Here is a 20,966-nt window from a genome sequence, read left to right as displayed (position 1 = left end):
CCAAAGCGCTGTGGAAGGGGGGCAGAACCGGTCATACCCCGAAACACCGCAGGCGCAGCAACAGGTGTCGGGGTAGACTCTGGCGCAACAACCGGAGCGGCAGTAGGAGCGGGCCCAGGAGCGACAACCGACCCATCGGCAACGGAAGCTAAATGAGCCGTGCGTTCAAGCAGGGTTTGCAACGCCACAGCGAACCGACCCAACAGGTGATCCTGCTGATCAAGTCTGGCAACCAGCGTAGGTAGCGAGGATGGCCCTGTACCGTCAGAATTCATGGCTTGGTCCTAATGTCAAGGAACCATGAACCAGACGTACAACAAGAGATGAGTGGAAATAAGAAGGCTTTATTGAAAATAAAGCTGTAAGGCAAAAGTCCAAACGGATGGCTAAACCGAAGCAGGGTCTTGCGAAACCAGAGATCAGGAACCAGAAGGGTAGTCAGATGAAGCCAGGATCAGGAACCAACAGGGTAGTCAGACGAAGCCAGGATCAGGAATCAGCAGGGTAGTCAGACGAAGCCAGGATCAGGAACCAGAAGCAGCAGCAGTCTTAGAAGCATGTGAGCACAGGAGGACCAAGCAGGGAACTGAAGCCACAGACCTCCTATATATATGAGCTGGGCATCCAGCTCCTCCCAGTGGGAAGGAGGAGCCGCAGGGTGGGAGGCTACAAGAAACCCAGAAACCAAGATGGCCGCCAGCACATGTCAAACGAAGGAGAACAGCAAGGAGGTAAGACCATGACAGTGACTCTAGATAACCTGGGGCCAATTGCATGTCCCCATGACGGCAATGATCAATTCAGATATCTGCCCTATCAACTTTCGATGTTATTTTCAGCGCAAACCATGGTGACCATGCATAACGGGGGAATCATGGTTCTATTCCAGAGAGGGAGCCTGAGAAACAGCTATGGCTACCACATCAAGCAAGGCAGCATGCGTGCAAATTGCCTATTAGGTATAATTAGGCAGGGGCCTGCAGGCGAGCTGACCCTGTAAAAGATTGTAAGTGAAGGCCTGCCTTGTGAGCTGACCCTGTAAAAGATTGTAAGTGAAGGCCTGCTGGTGAGCTGACCCCGTAAAAAATTATATGCGAGGGCCTGCTGGGGAGCTGAGCCTGTAAAAGATTGTAAGTGAAGGCCTGCTGGTGAGCTGACCCTGTAAAAAATTATATGCAAGGGCCTGTTGGTGAGCTGACACTGTAAAAAAGGCAGCATGTGCGCAAATTACCTATTAGGTATAATTAGGTGAGGGCCTGCAGGTGAGCTGACCCTGTAAAAGATTTTAGGTGCAGGCCTGCTGGTGAGCTGACCCTGTAAAAGATTGTAAGTGAAGGACTGCTGGTGAGCTGACCCTGTAAAAAATTATTTGCGAGGGCCTGCTGGTGAGCTGACCCTGTAAAAATTATATGCGAGGGCCTGCTGGTGAGCTGACCCTGTAAAAGATTTTAGGTGCGGGCCTGCTGGTGAGCTGATCCTGTAAAAGATTTTAGGTGCGGGCCTGCTGGTTAGCTGACCCTCTAAAAGGTTGTAGGTGAGAGCCTGCAGGTGAGCTGACCTTCTAAAACATTATATGCGAGGGCCTTCAGGTGAGCTGACTTTGTAAAAGATTGTAGGTGAAGGCTTGCTGGTGAGCTGACCTTGTAAAACATTATATGTGAGGGCCTGCTGGTGAGCTGACCCTGTAAAACATTATATGCAAAGGGCATATATTCAAGGGCATTATATTCGACGAATAAGCATCTTTTGATATAATGGAAGAGGAGAAGGAGGATGAGAAAAGGAAGATTCAACCATATACCTTTATGTTCATCAGCTTTCCTCTGGTAGAGTCGAGAAGTCATAGTCAATCCAGGCGTTGTTCATTTTTATAAGAGTCAACCTGTCAGCATTTTCAGTTGACATGTGTATACAATTATCTGTTATAATGCCACCAGCAGCACTGAATACCCGCTCAGACAATTCACTGGCAGCAGGGCACCCAGTAGTTGTAAGGCACTGAGGGATCATTTAGGACGCTGACACGGTCTGCTATGTACTCCTTCACCATCTTCCAAAATGTTTCCCTCCTTGTGACACTAGGCCACGCATCAGGGTGAGGGTGCTGGCGGGGTGTCATGAAACTGTCCCAGACTTTGGAGAGTGTTGCCCTGCCTCTGTTGGAACTGCTGTGTGTTCCCCTTGTCTCCCCTCCTTGGTTGGCCAAGGAAGTACGGACTCTGCCGCCAGCGTTGTCAGATGGAAATTTTTGGAGCAACTTTTCAATAAGGATCTTCTGGTATTGCACCGTTTGCTCATCCTCTCCACCAGAGGAATGAGAGATGAGAAGATCTCTTTGTAGCAGGGGTCGAGAAGGGGGGACAACCAGAAATCCGTGTTATCTAAAATGCGTATAACGCACGGGTCGCTGGAAAGGCAGCCTAACATGAAGTCAGCCATGTGTGCCTGAGTACCAACAGGCAAGACTTCGCTGTCATCATCAGGAGGATCACTCTCAATCTCCTCTTCCTCCTCTTCTGCCCACCTACGCTGAACAGATGGAGTTAAACTTACATGGGTACTACCTTCTGTAGCAGAGGCAACCGTCTCCTGCTCCTCCTCCTAATCTTCATTATCCAATTCGCTCTGAGAAGACGAACTGAGGGTGTTCTGGCTATCACTCTGTGTAATGTCTTCCCCCATTTTCCACCTCTTCCACATGCAAAGTTTCGTCCTTAATTGTGAGCAGCGAGTGTTTGAGTAGACACAGAAGTGGGATGGTTACGCTGATAATAGCGTTATCGTCACTCACCATCTGTGTTGATGCCTCAAAGTTCCATAAAACCTCACAGAGGTCAGACATCCATGCCCACTCCTCGCTTGTGAATAGGGGAAGCTGACTGGAAAGGGGACGACCATGTTTCAGCTGGTATTCCACTACTGCCCTCTGCTGCTCACAAAGCCTGGCCAACATGTGGAACGTCGAGTTCCAGTGCGTGCTCACGTTACACAACAGCCGGTGAGCTGGCAATTTCAAGCGCTGCTGCAGCATTGACAGACCGGCTGAAGCTGCCGATGACTTGCGGAAATGTGCACACACGCGACGCACCTTCACCAGTAGCTCAGGCAAAATGGGGCAGGTTTTGAGAAACCGCTGAACCACAAGGTGGAACAAGTGTGCTAGGCATGTGATGTGTCTGAGCTTGCCAAGCTCTAAAGCCGCCACCAAGTTATGGCCATTATCAGACACAAGTATGCCTGGTTCTAGGTTGAGTGGCAAGAGCCACAGCTCAGTCTGGTCTCTTATCCCCTGCCACAGCTTTGTGGTGGTGTGCTGTTTGTCCCCTAAGCATTTCAGCTTCAGCACGGCCTGTTGCTGCTTCCCCACTGCAGAAGGGATGAGACAGAGGGGATATGATAGAAACTTTTAAATACATAAAGGGAATCAACAAGGTAAAAGAGGAGAGAATATTTAAAAGAAGAAAAACTGCTACAAGAGAACATAGTTTTAAATTAGAGGGGCAAAGGTTTAAAAGTAATATCAGGAAGTATTACTTTACTGAGAGAGTAGTGGATGGAATAGTCTTCCTGCAGAAGTGGTAGCTGCAAATACAGTGAAGGAGTTTAAGCATGCATGGGATAGGCATAAGGCCATCTTTCATATAAGATAGGGCCAAGGGCTATTCATAGTATTCAGTATATTGGGCAGACTAGATGGGCCAATCCTTGGTGTCGGTAGCATCTGTGCCATCCCAGCGTATGACTCGGGCCTCCACAACATTCACCCAGTGTGCCGTGAGGGAAATTAAGCGTCCCTGGCCGAATGCACTTGTCCATGTGTCCGTGGTTAAGTGGACCTTTCCAGTAACTGTGTTGGCCAGGGCATGTATGATGTTATGGGACACATGTTGGTGTAAGGCGGGCACGGCACACCTTGAAAAATAGTGGCGGCTGGGGACTGCGTAACGCAGGACAGCCGCCGACATCAGGCTGCGGAAGGCCTCAGTGTCCGTGGCAACATTTCCAGGGCCAGTAATTTGGAAAGCTGTGCATTTAGTGCTATGGCCTAGGGGGGGTATTTGTGCTTGCGTTCAAATGCTTGGGGTAAGGACATTTGTACGGTGCGCTGGGACATGGAAGTGGACGTGGTCGCTGATGGTGCTTGCGAAGGTCCAGGTGCAGGGCGGGAGGTATCCGGGCATGCGTCTTGGACAGGGGATTGGCCAGCACTTAACACAGGGGAAGAGGAGGCAGTGGTGTGACCCGCAGACACAGATTGTGATCCCAGGTGTTCGGCTTACCTATTACGGTGCTTTGATGCCATGTGGCGGATCTTTCTGGTGGTGGTGAGGTTGCTAATGTTCACGCCCCTGCTCATTTTTGTATGGCACAGGTAGCAAATGACAATTCTTTTGTCGTCTGCACTTTCCTCAAAAAATACCCAGACTGCGGAACACCTACCCCTTGGCAAGGTAGATATCACCAAGGGGGTGCTCTGTGGAACAGTTGCGGGCCTGTTTGGTGTGGCCCGCCTTCTTACTTTTGGTAGCCCATTGCCTTTTTCAGCCTGTTGCGGGGCTGCAGATCCCTCCCCATCTGTATTGCTATCCTCGCTCGGCTTTCCACCTTCTCAGGTTGGGTCAGTGACTTCATCGTCCACACCTCATCTTCCACTTCCTCACTCTGCTCATCCTCCTGACTTGTTGACCTAACCACAACCTCGGTCATTGACAACTGTGTCTCATCCTCTTCCTCAACCTCTTAAGATAGTAATTGCTGTTGAGTTATTGGCAACTGTGTCTCATCATCATCCACCTCAATAAACAGTAATTGCCGTTCCCCACCGTCATCTTCTTGTGACTGTGGATGCTCAAGAGTTTGGGAATCAGGGCACAAATCTGTCCCTCTTCAAGCATGCTTGGCAAGAGGGCCAAATCAAGAAATGGCGAGGAAAAGATCACTTGTTTAGTGGAAGACAGGGTGGTGCTTAACCGACAGGAAGCATTATCTGCTGCAATCCAACCGACCACCTGGTCGCACTGGTCTGACTTCAATAGTGGTGTCCTGTGCTGCCCTGCAAACTGGGACATGAAGCTAGGTATCGTGTATGATTGTTTTTCTTGTGCTTTGTTAGCAGGCACAGTTTTTAACCGCCCCCAGGGCCACAGTCTCTGCATGCACCATCAGCATCACAGCCACTTCTCCGTCTCTTACTGCTTGCCTTTTTCATTTTAAATGTGATATATGCTTGAAAGTATGTCACACGTATAGTAGCGTAGGATTTAGAAGTGTATGCGCAAAAAAATCTAAAAAGGTATTTGGGATGTGGAAACGTCACACATGAGATATCCCGCAGATAATGTCAATGCTGTCACCAGCGGCTAATAAAAAAATTACAGAGAATGTCACAGGTATTTGGGATGAGGAAATGTTATACAGGAGAAGTACCACCAGTAATGTCACTGTCCAAAGCGTCTACGTAAAAAGTACACTGTATGTCACAGATAAAAATTTTAGGCGCACAAGTTACAATGGAGATGTGGCACTGGAAATGTCACTGTCCGCAGCGGACACCGTCTACGGAAAAAGTACACTGGATGTCACAGATATTTTTTAGATGCGCAAACTTTACACTGAAGTTGTGACGCAGCTAATCTCACTGTCCGCAGCAGACACCGTCTTTTGAAAAAGTACACTGGATGTCACAGATATTTTTGGTATGCGCACACGTTACACTGGAGATGTGGCACAGCTAATCTCACTGTACGCAGCGGACACCGTCTATTGAAAAAGTACACTGGTTGTCAGAGATATTTTTGGGATGCGCACACTTTACAATGGAGATGTGGAGCAGCTAATCTCACTGTCCGCAGCGGACACCGTCTATTAAAAAAAGTACACTGGATGTCATAGATATTTTTTGGATGTGCACACTTTACACTAAAGATGTGGTGCATGTGGCAGATGCAGCACTATGAAGTGACTTTTGCGCTATGGCATTAGATGAATTTTGATATCTTGGACTTTTTAGTCTAACCAGACTGTCTATTGCTCTATAATTCCTCTAGTGCCATTCTATGGAAGCAGTAGGTTTAAAGAGCACACCAAATGCTTGAAATAACTTCTTTATTAACTTCAACTTTTCTTCATATATAACACTGCCGCCTCCGCAGCAGATAGTCCATGTACAAAACACGTGTTATATAAACTATCATAAAATGGCAGTATGCATAAGATGGTGGTTCAACTGTTAAATCTTGTCATTCAACATAAAATGGTGGCTATATTTCTCTCTTCAGTATCTGTACTCTCACTTTAAGTTATTTAAGCACTTTGTGATCTCTCTGAGAGGTATATCTGAGGTTAAAAAATACAAGTAGTGAATAGGATGCACAGAGGTGTTGGTCCCCCAAAAAAGGGTGCTCACAGTCCCACAGTGTCACCCCACTGTTAAATGGAATAGAAAGAATATTTAAATAAAAGGACTGGGCACACCTGGGATATTGGGTCGGTCACTTTAATTAAATAATGTAATTATGATATAATATCAAATATTGAAATAGCAATACAATAAAACCTTAAATACAACCTTAAATAAATAACTCAGTGTTAGACAAGAGCATCGAATCATCAATAATAGCAACTGCACAATATAAATAGGTTAAAAATGTTTGGCATACGAGATTATAGCAGCAAGTTGATAAAATGTATCCATGTAGCAACAAAGTTCATTAGATAAAGTTCATTAGATGCAATGAAACATATAAATAGCAGCACTGGTATGTCCACCTATAAAAAAGGTTCGATACTTTGTACGATGCACAGTTCTAAATTAACCCCAAATGTTCCATAAAAAAAAGGAGGGGGGGGGGGGGACTAGTTCTGGTGCGGTTTCATAAGAATGCGATTTTCCCCCACCAAGTTATTCCAAATGTCCTCAACGTTGATGTTAGGTCCTTTGGTCAGATTTTTTATAGATATGGGCAGCCAATACACATTATAGATGGCAGTAAATAGTCTGTAATTATGGTAAAAGGCGGCAAATACATGCAGTGTTCCTGGCCTGGCGGCGTCCCGCTTACGGTCAGTATTGAAGCTGAGCTGGTATTGCCGGCTTTTAAATTTTAACGGTCTTACCGGTGTAGGAGGTCTCCGGTCTTTAGTGTTGGCGGTTTCTTCTGTCCAAGAGAAGCTTGCTCAGGTCCCTTCCTTCAGTCGGGAGGGTGACGTGTCCACAGCGCTCTGTGTTCACTCCACATGAGATCGCTTGTTTGAGTGTGGGCGCCGTCTATTTCTCACCTCTCGAGCTTAACCTCTCAAATGGCTTCCGCAATATTCGTTGGTGTATATCATGTGGTGCACTCACATATGTTCAGGGGTCTGACCAGACGCATTTCGGGGTTGGAGTATCCCCTTCCTCAGTGGTTACTCCAACCCCGAAACGCGTCTGGTCAGACCCCCGAACATATGTGAGTGCACCACATTATATACACCAACGAATATTGCGGAAGCCATTTGAGAGGTTAAGCTCGAGAGGTGAGAAATAGACAGCGCCCACACTCAAACAAGCTATCTCACGTGGAGTGAACACAGAGCGCTGTGGACACATCACCCTCCCGACTGAAGGAAGGGACCTGAGCAAGCTTCTCTTGGACAGAAGAAACCGCCAACACTAAAGACCGGAGACCTGCTACACCGGTAAGACCGTTAAAATTTAAAAGCCGGCAATACCAGCTCAGCTTCAATACTGCATGTATTTGCCGCCTTTTACCATAATTACAGACTATTTACTGCCATCTATAATGTGTATTGGTCGCCCATATCTATAAAAAATCTGACCAAAGGACCTAACATCAACGTTGAGGACATTTGGAATAACTTGGTGGGGGGAAATCGCATTCTTATGAAACCACACCAGAACTAGTCCACACCCCCTTTTTTTTATGGAACATTTGGGGTTAATTTAGAACTGTGCATCATACAAAGTATCGAACCTTTTTTATAGGTGGACATACCAGTGCTGCTATTTATATGTTTCATTGCATCTAATGAACTTTATCTAATGAACTTTGTTGCTACATGGATACATTTTATCAACTTGCTGCTATAATCTCGTATGCCAAACATTTTTAACCTATTTATATTGTGCAGTTCCTATTATTGATGATTCGATGCTCTTGTCTAACACTGAGTTATTTATTTAAGGTTGTATTTAAGGTTTTATTGTATTGCTATTTCAATATTTGATATTATATCATAATTACATTATTTAATTAAAGTGACCGACCCAATATCCCAGGTGTGCCCAGTCCTTTTATTTAAGTATCTGAGGTTAACCAATAGTTCACTTGCTCTACTTGGTTTGCAGTTTGCTCTATACAATTGTTTATGATCTGGTATGAGTAGTTCAAATTTTGGATTGTATGATGGTATGGCTCAGTAGTTCGTTTGTATGGTGGAACTGTAAGTAAACACACCTATAACTGGTTCAATATACAGTTCTAATTCCTATATTAGGAACAGTAGGAACATTATATAACTGTTTTAAATACCTATTTTGGCCCCTCTGCTTCCATAAAACACAGCTCTTAGTGGAGTGAATGTCTGTTCAGCTTCTCTCTCTGGTGAATAATGATTTCAGCAGCTCCTGCTAGGGGAATTTCCCACACAAGCTGTGTGTGAGGCTGGCTGTAATTGGTCAAAACTCCTGCTGTGTGTGAGGCTGGCTGTGATTGGTGTAGACTCCTGCCCAGCAACAACAGTTTAACTCTATGCTTTCTGTTGTTTCTGCGGTGTCATTGAGCTTACCTCACATTCATATAATGAATCTTAAAGGCATATTATCTTTTCTGCTTCTGTGAACACAATATATATATAACAGTTATATGACATCCAAACATAAAGTCACTGTAAATAACTCTGCTTTTGACTTTAACACACAAACATAGGAACTGTATTAATGTTATTGCAGTCTAGCTGTATAAACATATAAGCTATATTAGCAACCTAGGACAGGCCTATTGAAAAACTACACTGGATGTCACAGATATCTGTGGGATGCGCGCACTTTACACTGGAGATGTGGCACAGCTTATCTCACTGTCCGCAGTGGACACCGTCTATTGAAAAAGTACACTGGATGTCACAGATATTTTTTGGATGCGCACACTTTACACTGGATATGTGGTGCAGCTAATCTCACTGTCTGTACCGGATACCGTCTATTGAGAATGTACACTGGATGTCACTGATATTTTATTGATGCGCACACTTTACACGGAAGATGTGGAGCGGATAATTTAACTGTCCGCAGCGAACATCGTCTACGGAAAAAGTACACTGAATGACACTGATATTACAGGGATGCGCACACTTTACACAGGAGATGTGGCATGGATAATTTAACTGTCCGCAGCTGATACCATTTATTGAAAAAGTACACTGGATGTCACAGATATTTTTTGGATGCGCACACTTTGCACTGGAGATAAGTACACTGGATGTCACTGATATTTCAGGGATGTGCACACTTTACACCAAAGATGTGGTGCATGTGGCAGGCGCAGCACTATGAAATACCTTTTGCGCTATGGCATTAGATGAATTTTGATATCTCTGACTTTTTAGTCTAACCATACTGTCTATTGCTCTATAATTCCTCTAGCGCCATTCTATGGAAGCAGTAGGTTTAAAGAGCACACCAAATGCTTGAAATAACTTCTTTATTAACTTCAACTTTTCTTCATATATAACACTGCCGCCTCCGCAGCAGATATATTTTTTGGGATGCGCACACTTTACACTGGAGATGTGCGCAGCTAATCTCACTGTCCGCAGCGGAGACCGTCTATGGATAAAGTACACTGGATGTCACTGATATTTTAAGCATGCGCACATTTTACACAGGAGATGTGGCGCTGATAATTTCACTGTCCGCAGTGGCCTATTAGACGCTATTTAGCACAGGATGCGCTAAAAATATATATTGCTGCTGTCATACACAATAGTCCTTAAAATGACTTTTGGGTCTCTGAAAAGTTTTTCTAATAAAAATCTTTCAATAACACTCCCTACACTCTGTCCCTTCCTATGCACAGTTCTCTCTAAGACTGAGAAATTTAGCGCAGGTTGCGCTACAAACATATACAGTATTGCTGCTGTCACACACAATAGTCCTTAAAAGGACTTTTGGGTCTCTGAAAAGTTTTTGTAATAATAATCTTCCAATAACACTCCCTACACTGTCTTTCCCTTGCTATGCTCAGCTCTCCCTGACTAACACTGAGCCAAACACGTGTCATCGGGTGCTTTATAGCACCCGATGACGCGTTCCGGCCAGCCAATCACTGTAATGACAGTAGCAAACATGGCTACGGCATTACTGTGAAGTGCAGTACTTATCCGCACGTTTATTGGCTGCGTAGCATCCAAAAAAAACTGCGGGCAGGAGTCTCGAGCATTGCGCTCGAGCACATGCGGTACTCGGCCGAGTACCGCCACGTGCCATGCATCGAGATAATCGAGCCGAACCAGTGTTCGGCCGAGCATGTTCGATCATCACTACTTATTAGCCGTTGTGTGGTGATGTGAGAAAATTAAAGCCCTTTTTGCCGCGTATTAGTGGCTCAAAAAAATATTATTTGCCGTTCACAGCCGCAGTTATATGCTCTAAAGCTTTTTTTTGTGTGGATTAGTAGGGGGGGAAAATGGGCTTATTAGTAGGGTTGAGTGAACCCCTGTAAAGTTCGGGTTCGTACCAAACTTTAGGATTTTTGGCCCCCGGCCCCGAACCTGAACTTTTCAGTAACAGTTCGAGTTTGGTGTTCGGCGAGTTAATGGCACTTTTTAAAAGGCTGCAGAACAGCCAATCAAAAAGCATTTACCTCGTGTGCCCTTAGAAGCCATCACAGCCATGCCTACTAATGGCATGGCTGTGATTGGCCAGTGCAGCATGTGACCCAGCCTCTTTATAAGCTGGAGTCACTTAGCGCTGCTCGTCACTCTGCTATTACTAGTGTAGGGATAGGATGCTCCTGCTGTGAGGGAGAGAAAAGGAAAGAATCTGTCTGTTACAGAACTTGATGTTAGCTCTGCGATCTACAGCAATTTATTTTTGTGTGGGTGCAATGCAACATTTTTGTACCCTGCCCTGAGCCCAGTGACACAGAAAAATAAGTTTTATCCGTCTGTTAGTTAGGTGGGCGTCGGCGGCCATTTTGTGCAAGTTCAGTGTACCAGCACTGCATATGTGCCAGGGACAATAATTTAATCCTGTTCTTTTACGTCAGTGGGCAGCAAATACACATTTTTTAAGTGCACCTGCAGTGCATATGTGCCAGGGGAAGGGAAAATAACATAGGGAATCCGTCTGTGAGTTCAGGGACCCAGGGGGTGACATATTTACATTTTTTTCTGTAAAGTACAATCCAAGTAAATCCATATGTTAGATTCTGTTGGGACAAGTTATTATATTTTTTTCTAAAAAGTACATTTGCTCCCTGAAAGAAAATTAGTTAAATCCATCCGTTTAATTGTGGGTAAAAAAATCATATTTTTTTTTTCATAAAATACTTTGCGGCCTGCACTTCAAATCTGATAGTGAAATAGATTCAGTAAATTCATCTCTTTGACTGTGAGTGAAAAAATTATTATTTTTTGCCAGAAAATACCTTTGCCGTCTGCACTGCAAATCTGGGATTGAAATAAAATCAGTAAATCCATTTTTTTAACTGTTGGTGAAAAATATATCTGTAAAGAATAATTCAAGGCAACTGGACGTACTGTAGATTTCTTGAAAACGTTTCACTCGTTCTTCCAACGAGCTTTCTCAATTCTGAGTGATTGTACAAAAATTCTGGGAATAAATATGTAACTGAATCCACATCTGGTAATTATAGCATTGGGTCAAAGGTGTTGATTCCATTATCCTAATTGGAGTCAGTAGGTAATAAAGACTTCCCAGAAAAAGGTGTCAAGACAGCATTGTATGTGGCAGACAATAGATGTCTAACCCCCCCACCTCTATTCAAGCTTGGCTTCTCCATTTTTACGTAGATGGCCTCCTTCACGCCTCGTTTGTACCAATCGGCCTCCTTATCCAAAACACGTACTTGACTGTCTTCAAAGGTGTGACCTGTTCCTTTTAGATGTAAGTACACGGCTGAATCTTGACCAGAGGTTTTGGCTCTTCTATGCTGAGCCATACGCTGATGTAGTTGTTGTTTTGTTTTGCTGATATACAGTTCTGAGCATTCCTCATTGCACTGGACTGCGTACACAATGTTGTCCATCTTGTGTTTAGGCGTTGGGTCTTTGGGGTGAACCAGTTGTTGCCTCAGTGTGTTGCTGGGTTTAAAGCAAACAGGAATGTGATGTTTATTAAAAATCCTGTGGGTGAAAATTTTTTATTTTTTTTCCATAAAGTACCTTTGCAGTCTTTGCTGCATTTGTGACAGTCCAATACAAGCGTTAGATACCGCTGTTATATTCTGGTTTTAAAAAAACACCCATTTTGTGCAAGATAATACATTTGCGGCCTTTGCTGCATTTATGACAGTTCAATACAATCGTTAAATACTGCTGTTTTATTCTGGTTTAAAAAAAAACACCTATTTTGTGCAAGATAATACATTTGCGGCCTTTGCTGCCTTTGTGACAGTCCAATACAAGCGTTAGATACTGCTGTGATATTCTGGTTTTAAAAAAACACCCATTTTGTGCAAGATAATACATTTGCGGCCTTTGCTGCCTTTGTGACAGTCCAATACAAGCGTTAGATACTGCTGTTATATTCTGGTTTTAAAAATACACCCATTTTGTGCAAGACACTACATTTGGGGCCTTTGCTGCATTTCTGACAGTCCAATACAAGCTTTAGATACTGCTGTTATTTTCTGGTTTAACCCCTTAAGGATCGGGCTCATTTTCACCTTCAGGACCAGGCCATTTTTTGCAAATCCGACCAGTGTCACTTTATGTGGTGATAACTTTAAAACGCTTTGACTTATCCAGGCCATTCTCAGATAGTTTTTTCATCACATATTGTACTTGACATGACACTGGTAAAATAGAGTCAAAAAAAATCATTTTATTTATAAAAAATACCAAATTTAAAAAAAAAATGGAAAAATTAGCAAATTTTAAAGTTTCGATTTCTCTACTTCTGTAATACATAGTAATACCCCCAAAAAGTGTGATGACTTTACATTTCCCATATGTCTACTTCATGTTTGAATTGTTTTGGGAATGATATTTTATTTTTTGGGGATGTTATAAGGCTTAGAAGTTTAGAAGCAAATCTTGAAATTTTTCTGAAATTTACAAAAACTCAATTTTTAGGGACCAGTTCAGGTCTGAAGTCACTTTGCGAGGCTTACATAATAGAAACCACCCAAAAATGACCCCATCTAAGAAACGACACCCCTCAAGGTATTCAAAACAGATTTTACATACATTGTTAACCCTTTAGGTGTTGCACAAGAGTTATTGGCAAATGGGGATGAAATTTGAGAATTTAATTTTTTTGTCTAATTTTCCATTTTAACCCATTTTTTCCAGTAACAAAGCAAGGGTTAACAGCCAAACAAGACTGTATCTTTATTGCCCTGACTCTGCCGTTTACAGAAACACCCAATATGTGGCCGTAAACTACTGTACGGCCACACAGCGGGGCGTAGAGTGAAAGGTACTGCTGTTATATTCTGGTTTTAAAAAAAACACCCATTTTGTGCAAGATACTACATTTGCGGCCTTTCCTGCATTTATGACTGTTCAATACAAGCGTTAAATAATGCTGTTATATTCTGGTTTTAAAAAAACACCCATTTTGTGCAAGATACTACATTTGCGGCCTTTGCTTCCTTTGTGACAGTCCAATACAAGCGTTAGATACTTCTGTTATATTCTGGTTTTAAAAAAACACCTATTTTGTGCAAGATAATACATTTGCGGCCTTTGCTGCCTTTCTGACAGTCCAATACAAGCGTTAGATACTGCTGTTATATTCTGGTTTTAAAAAAACACTCATTTTGTGCAAGATACTACATTTGCTGCCTTTGTGACAGTCTAATGCAAGCGTTAGATACTGCTGTTATATTCAGGTTTTTAAAAAAAAAAACATTTTGTGCAAGATACTACATTTGCTGCCTTTGTGACAGTCTAATGCAAGCGTTAAATAATGCTGTTATATTCTGGTTTTAAAAAAACACCCATTTTGTGCAAGATACTACATTTGCGGCCTTTGCTTCCTTTGTGACAGTCCAATACAAGCGTTAGATACTGCTGTTATATTCTGGTTTTAAAAAAACACCCATTTTGTGCAAGATAATACATTTGCGGCCTTTGCTGCCTTTGTGACAGTCCAATACAAGCATTAGATACTGCTGTTTTATTCTGGGTTTAAAAAAACACCCATTTTGTGCAAGATACTGCATTTGCGGCCTTTGCTGCATTTGTGACAGTCCAATACAAACGTTAGATACTGCTGTTATATTCTGGTTTTAAAATAACACTCATTTTGTGCAAGATACTACATTTGCGCCCTTTGCTGCCTTTGTGACAGTCTAATACAAGCGTTAGATACTGCTGTTATATTCTGGTTTTAAAAAAAACACCCATTTTGTGCAAGATACTACATTTGCGGCCTTTCCTGCATTTATGACTGTTCAATACAAGCGTTAAATAATGCTGTTATATTCTGGTTTTAAAAAAACACCCATTTTGTGCAAGATACTACATTTGCGGCCTTTGCTTCCTTTGTGACAGTCCAATACAAGCGTTAGATACTGCTGTTATATTCTGGTTTTAAAAAAACACCCTTTTTGTGCAAGATAATACATTTGCGGCCTTTGCTGCCTTTGTGACAGTCCAATACAAGCATTAGATACTGCTGTTTTATTCTGGGTTTAAAAAACACCCATTTTGTGCAAGATACTGCATTTGCGGCCTTTGCTGCATTTGTGACAGTCTAATACAAGCGTTAGATACTGCCGTTATATTCTGGTTTTGAAAAAACACCCATTTTGTGCAAGATACTACATTTGCAGCCTTTGCTGCATTTGTGACAGTCCAATACAAGCGTTAGATACTGCTGTTATATTCTGGTTTTAAAAAAACACCATTTTTGTGCAAGATAATACTTTTGCGGCCTTTGCTGCATTTCCGACAGTCCAATACAAGCTTTAAATACTACTGTTATATTCTGGTTAACAAAAAAACACCCATTTTGTGCAAGATACTACATTTGCGGCCTTTTTTTGCATTTGTGACAGTCCAATACAAGCGTTAGATACTGCTGTTTTATTCTGATTTAAAAAAACACCAATTTTATGCAAGATACTACATTTGCGGCCCTTGCTGCCTTTGTGACAGTTCAATACAAGCGTTAGATACTGCTGTTATATTCTGGTTTTAAAAAAACACCCATTTTGTGCAAAACACTACATTTGCGGCCTGTGCTGCATTTCTGACAGTTCAATACAAGCGTTCAATACTGCTGTTTTATTCTGGTTTAAAAAAAACACCCATTTTGTGCAACATAATACATTTGCGGCCTTTGCTGCCTTTGTGACAGTCCAATACAAGCGTTAGATACTGCTGTTATATTCTGGTTTTAAAAAAAACACCCATTTTGTGCAAGATAATACATTTGCGGCCTTTGCTACCTTTGTGACAGTCCAATACAAGCGTTAGATACTGCTGTTATATTCTTTTTTTTTTTTAAACACCCATTTTGTGCAAGATACTACATTTGCGGCCTTTGCTGCATTTCTGACTGTCTAATACAAGCGTTAGATACTGCTGTTATATTCTGGTTATAAAAAAACACCCATTTTGTGCAAAATACTACATTTGCGGCCTTTGCTGCCTTTGTGACAGTCCAATACAAGCATTAGATACTGCTGTTATATTCTGTTTTAAAATAACCCCCATTTTGTGCAAGATACTACATTTGCGGCCTTTGCTGCATTTGTGACAGTCCAATACAAGCGTTAGATACTGCTGTTATATTCTGGTTTTAAAAAAACACCAGTTTTGTGCAAGATAATACATTTGCGGCCTTTGCTGCATTTCCGACAGTCCAATACACGCTTTAAATACTACTATTATATTCATTTTTTTTTTTTTAAACCCATTTTTTGCTAGATACTACATTTGCGGCCTTTCTTGCATTTGTGACAGTCCAATGCAAGCGTTAAATACAGGTGTTTTATTCTGGTTTTAAAAAAACACCAATTTTATGCAAGATAAAAATTTGCGGTCTTTGCTTCCTTTGTGACAGTCCAATACAAGCGTTAGATACTGCTGTTATATTCTGTTTTAAAATAACACCCATTTTGTGCAAGATACTACATTTGCGGCCTTTGCTACAATTGTGACTGTCCAATACAAGTGTTAAATACTGCTGTTTTATTCTGGCTTAAAAAAAAACACCCATTTTGTGCAACATAATGCATTTGCGGCCTTTGCTGCCTTTGTGACAGTCCAATACAAGCGTTAGATACTGCTGTTATATTCTGGTTTTAAAAATACAACCATTTTGTGCAAGACACTACATTTGGGGCCTTTGCTGCATTTCTGACAGTCCAATACAAGCTTTAGATACTGCTGTTATTTTCTGGTTTAACCCCTTAAGGATCAGGCTCATTTTCACCTTCAGGACCAGGCCATTTTTTGCAAATCTGACCAGTGTCACTTTATGTGGTGATAACTTTAAAACGCTTTGACTTATCCAGGCCATTCTCTGATAGTTTTTTCATCACATATTGTACTTCATGACACTGGTAAAATAGAGTCAAAAAAATTCATTTTATTTATAAAAAATACCAAATTTTTTAAAAAAATTGAAAAATTAGCAAATTTTAAAGTTTCGATTTCTCTACTTCTGTAATACATAGTAATACCCCCAAAAAGTGTGATGACTTTACATTTCCCATATGTCTACTTCATGTTTGAATTGTTTTGGGAATGATATTTTATTTTTTGGGGATGTTATAAGGCTTAGAAGTTTAGAAGCAAATCTTGAAATTTTTCTGAAATTTTCAAAAACTCAATTTTTAGGGACCAGTTCAGGTCTGAAGTCACTTTGCGAGGCTTACATAATAGAAACCACCCAAAAATGACCCCATCTAAGAAACGACACCCCTCAAGGTATTCAAAACAGATTTTACATACATTGTTAACCCTTTAGGTGTTGCACAAGAGTTATTGGCAAATGGGGATGAAATTTGAGAATTTAATTTTTTTGTCTAATTTTCCATTTTAACCCATTTTTTCCAGTAACAAAGCAAGGGTTAACAGCCAAACAAGACTGTATCTTTATTGCCCTGACTCTGCCGTTTACAGAAACACCCAATATGTGGCCGTAAACTACTGTACGGCCACACAGCGGGGCGTAGAGTGAAAGGTGCGCCGTTTGGTTTTTGGAGGGCTGATTTTTATGGACCGGTTTATTTACACCGTGTCCTGTTTCAACCCCCCTGATGCACCCCTGGAGTAGAAACTCCATAAAAGTTACCCCATCTAAGAAAGTACACCCCTCAAGGTATTCAAAACTGATTTTACACACGTCGTTAACCCTTTAGGTGTTGCACAAGAGTTATTGGCAAATGGGGATGAAATTTGAAAAATTTATTTTTTTGCCAAATTTTCCATTTTAACCCATTTTTTCCACTAACAAAGCAAGGGTTAACAGCCAAACAAGACTGTATCTTTATTGCCCTGACTCTGCCGTTTACAGAAACACCCAATATGTGGCCGTAAACTACTGTACGGCCACACAGCGGGGCGTAGAGTGAAAGGTGCGCCGTTTGGTTTTGGGAGGGCTGATTTTTATGGACCGGTTTATTTACACCATGTCCTGTTTCAACCCCCCTGATGCACCCCTGGAGTCGAAACTCCCTAAAAGTGACCCCATTTTGGAAACTACGGGATAAGGTGGCATTTTTTGGGGGACTATTTTTAGGGTACATATGATTTTTGGTTGCTCTATATTACATTTTTGTGAGGCAAGGTTACCAAAAATTGAAATTCTGAAATTTCATCTCCATTTGCCATTAACTGTTGAGGAACACCTAAAGGGTTAATAAAGTTTGTATAATCAGTTTTGAATACCTTGAGGGGTGTAGTTTCTTAGATGGGGTCACTTTTAGGGAGTTTTTACTCTAGGGGGGCATCAGGGGGGCTTCAAAAGGAACATGGTGTCAATAAAAAAGGCCATCAAAATCGGCCTTCCAGAAACCATGTCGGTCCTTTCCTTTTGCGGCCTCCCTTTTACTGATACAGCAGTTTATGACCACAAATGTGGCATTTCTGTAAACTGCAGTATCAGGGTGATAAATATTAACTTTTGTTTGGTTGTTAACCCTTGCTTTGTTACCGGAAAAAACGGATTGAAATGGAAAAGTGCCAAAAATTGCGTTTTTGGCACCATTTTATTTTATTTTTTTAACCGTGTTAATCTGGGGGGTTAGGTCATGGGATATTTTTATAGAGGAGATTCTTACGGACGCGGCGATACCTAATAAGTCTACTTTTTTTTACAATTATTTAGGTTTTTGACTATATTATCCTTTTTGATACAAAAATAAAATTTTTGTATCTCTAAAGTCTAGGTGTCCTATTTTTATTTATTTTTTATCCGATTATCTTATGTGGGGGCTCATTTTTTGCGGGACAAGCGGACAGTTTTATTGGCACTATTTCGGGGGCTATATATCTTTATGATCGCTTGCTATTAAACTTTTTGTTATGTAAGGTGACCCAAAAAATATTTTTTTGCACCTTTTTTTTTTTTTTTTCCTTGACCGTGTTAATCTGGGGGGTTAGGTCATGGGGTATTTTTATAGAGGAGATTATTACCGACGCGGCGATACCTAATATGTCTACTTTTAATAAATTATTTTCGTTTTTTTGGGTGTCTCAAGTCTGAGAACCAGTTTTTTTATCCGATCTCAGTGCTAAATTGGGATATAAATTTAGTACTCCATGGAAGTGTGATACTCCCTGAAGCAACCAATAATGCAGAGGCCCGGATGATCGGGGCACGTGTCACATTGAGTAGTGGTGTCCTTCCGTATCCCCCTCCTGTGACACACTCTGCACCTTTTTTGGGTTTGTCCCTTCTTTCCAGTATGGGGGACCACACCTGGAAAGTGTTGGCCAGGGACGATCCGGGCACCTACAGTTCCCGAGGTACTCCGGCCTGCTCTTTCCCGGTCCGAAAAGATCAGGGCCAAGAGGACTGCCTCATAGAACTGGAGGAATGTCCCTGTGCTGCCAGCGCTTCGGGATAGTACAAAAGAGTTGTACATGGCAACCTGCACCAAGTAGACCGCAACTTTTTTGTACCATGCCCGGGTTTTGCGCATGGCGTTATATGGCTTGAGAACTTGATCCGAGAGATCAACTCCTCCCATATACCGATTGTAGGCGACGATACAATCGGGCTTGAGGACCGTTGCCGCGGTACCTCGCACAGGGACAGGGGTGATGCCGTTACCATGAATTGTGGACAGCATAAGGACATCCCTCTTGTCCTTATACCTGACCAGCAACAGGTTTCCAGTGGTAAGGGCACGGGTCTCACCCCTGGGGATAGGTACCTGGAGGGGGAGGGCAGGGAGGCCGCGTTGATTTTTCCGCATGGTCCCACAAGCGAACGTGGATCTGGCGGCAAGGGACTGGAACAAGGGGATACTGGTATAAAAGTTATCCACGTACAGGGGCCACTTCCGGTTCCGGCGCTGTGATGCAGGGCACGGAGGACTAGAGCTCCGGACACCGTTCACTGAAACCGAGCCCCTGCTCCAGCACCAAGGCATTTTTCAGGGGCTGGAACGTGAGAGGTCCAGTCTGCTGTACTCGTGCACAAAGTGGTCCATGGACCGATACCTTCTACGGAGCGGGAGCAGAATAATGACCGGAGGCAAAGGTGCGCGTGAGGTGACTACCCCGGACAAAATGGAGGATTCCCGCCCGATCGCATCGGAGACCCTGCCGCACTCACAAGCGGAGGTGCAAGCACCTACATCATCTCAGCCGGATGCCTCAGCAATCAACTACCAGATGCTGGCAATAGAAGTGGCAAGGTATTTGGCGCCGGATATTAGAGAGACGCTGGCAAAGACTCTAACGTAGTCCCTGCATGAATTCCGGGAGACATTGTCCCAGCATGAGTCGCGCATAGAAGAGGTGGAAAAGAGGTTAGTGCAGGTGGAAGAGGCGCTTGAGAGGAATGATGGTGAGGCCCAAGAACTGTTCAGGCAGAACATTATTTTAAAAGACCGCCTGGAAGACCTTGAGAATAGGTCTAGACGGAACAATGTTAGACTCCTGGGCCTACCTGAGAGCGTGAAACCTCAGGATCTGATGGAAATATGTGAGCAGGAGCTACCAGAGGCTCTTGGCCTTGTGGGCAAACATAAAGTGGAAAGGGCACACCGAATAGGCCCGATGCCAGATAATATTAATAACCACAGGGGAAGCAATAAAGCAACTGCGGGTGGCAGGCCGCGACAAGTGATAATGCGGTACTTAGATTACTGTGACAAAGAGGCAATCCTACGTGCCTTTCGCACCCGCAAAAGGCCACTTAAAATCCGGGGCCAGACGATCCTTTTATTTGCGGACTATTCAGCGGCGGTTGCTCGCCAACGCAGGGATTTCAGCCGAATATGCTCGGAACTTTATAAGCGGGAGATCCGCTTCCAACTGCAATATCCAGCCCGCTTGAAGGTGGTCATGCGTGATGGCTCAGTGCGTTTCTTCAGGGACCCTCAGGAAGCAGAACAGGTGTTATTGCGGTCCAGGGAGGGTCGGGACTATCAACGGGGGATGGAATATTCTGGACCTAGATCACCGAGCGCTCCCTCGGGAGGACAGGAAGGGGACCCATCCCGGGACCAGAACCGGGAAATGCAAGACGGAGGAAGCCCATCGAGGGATCAGAGTTCCCAGAGAGGCCGCAAAATGGCGGCGAGTAAAAGCTG

The sequence above is a fragment of the Bufo gargarizans genome, chromosome 1, assembly GCF_014858855.1.
Source record: "Bufo gargarizans isolate SCDJY-AF-19 chromosome 1, ASM1485885v1, whole genome shotgun sequence".
In the NCBI taxonomy this organism is placed as follows: Eukaryota; Metazoa; Chordata; class Amphibia; order Anura; family Bufonidae; genus Bufo; species Bufo gargarizans.
This window is presented reverse-complemented; position numbering follows the sequence as displayed.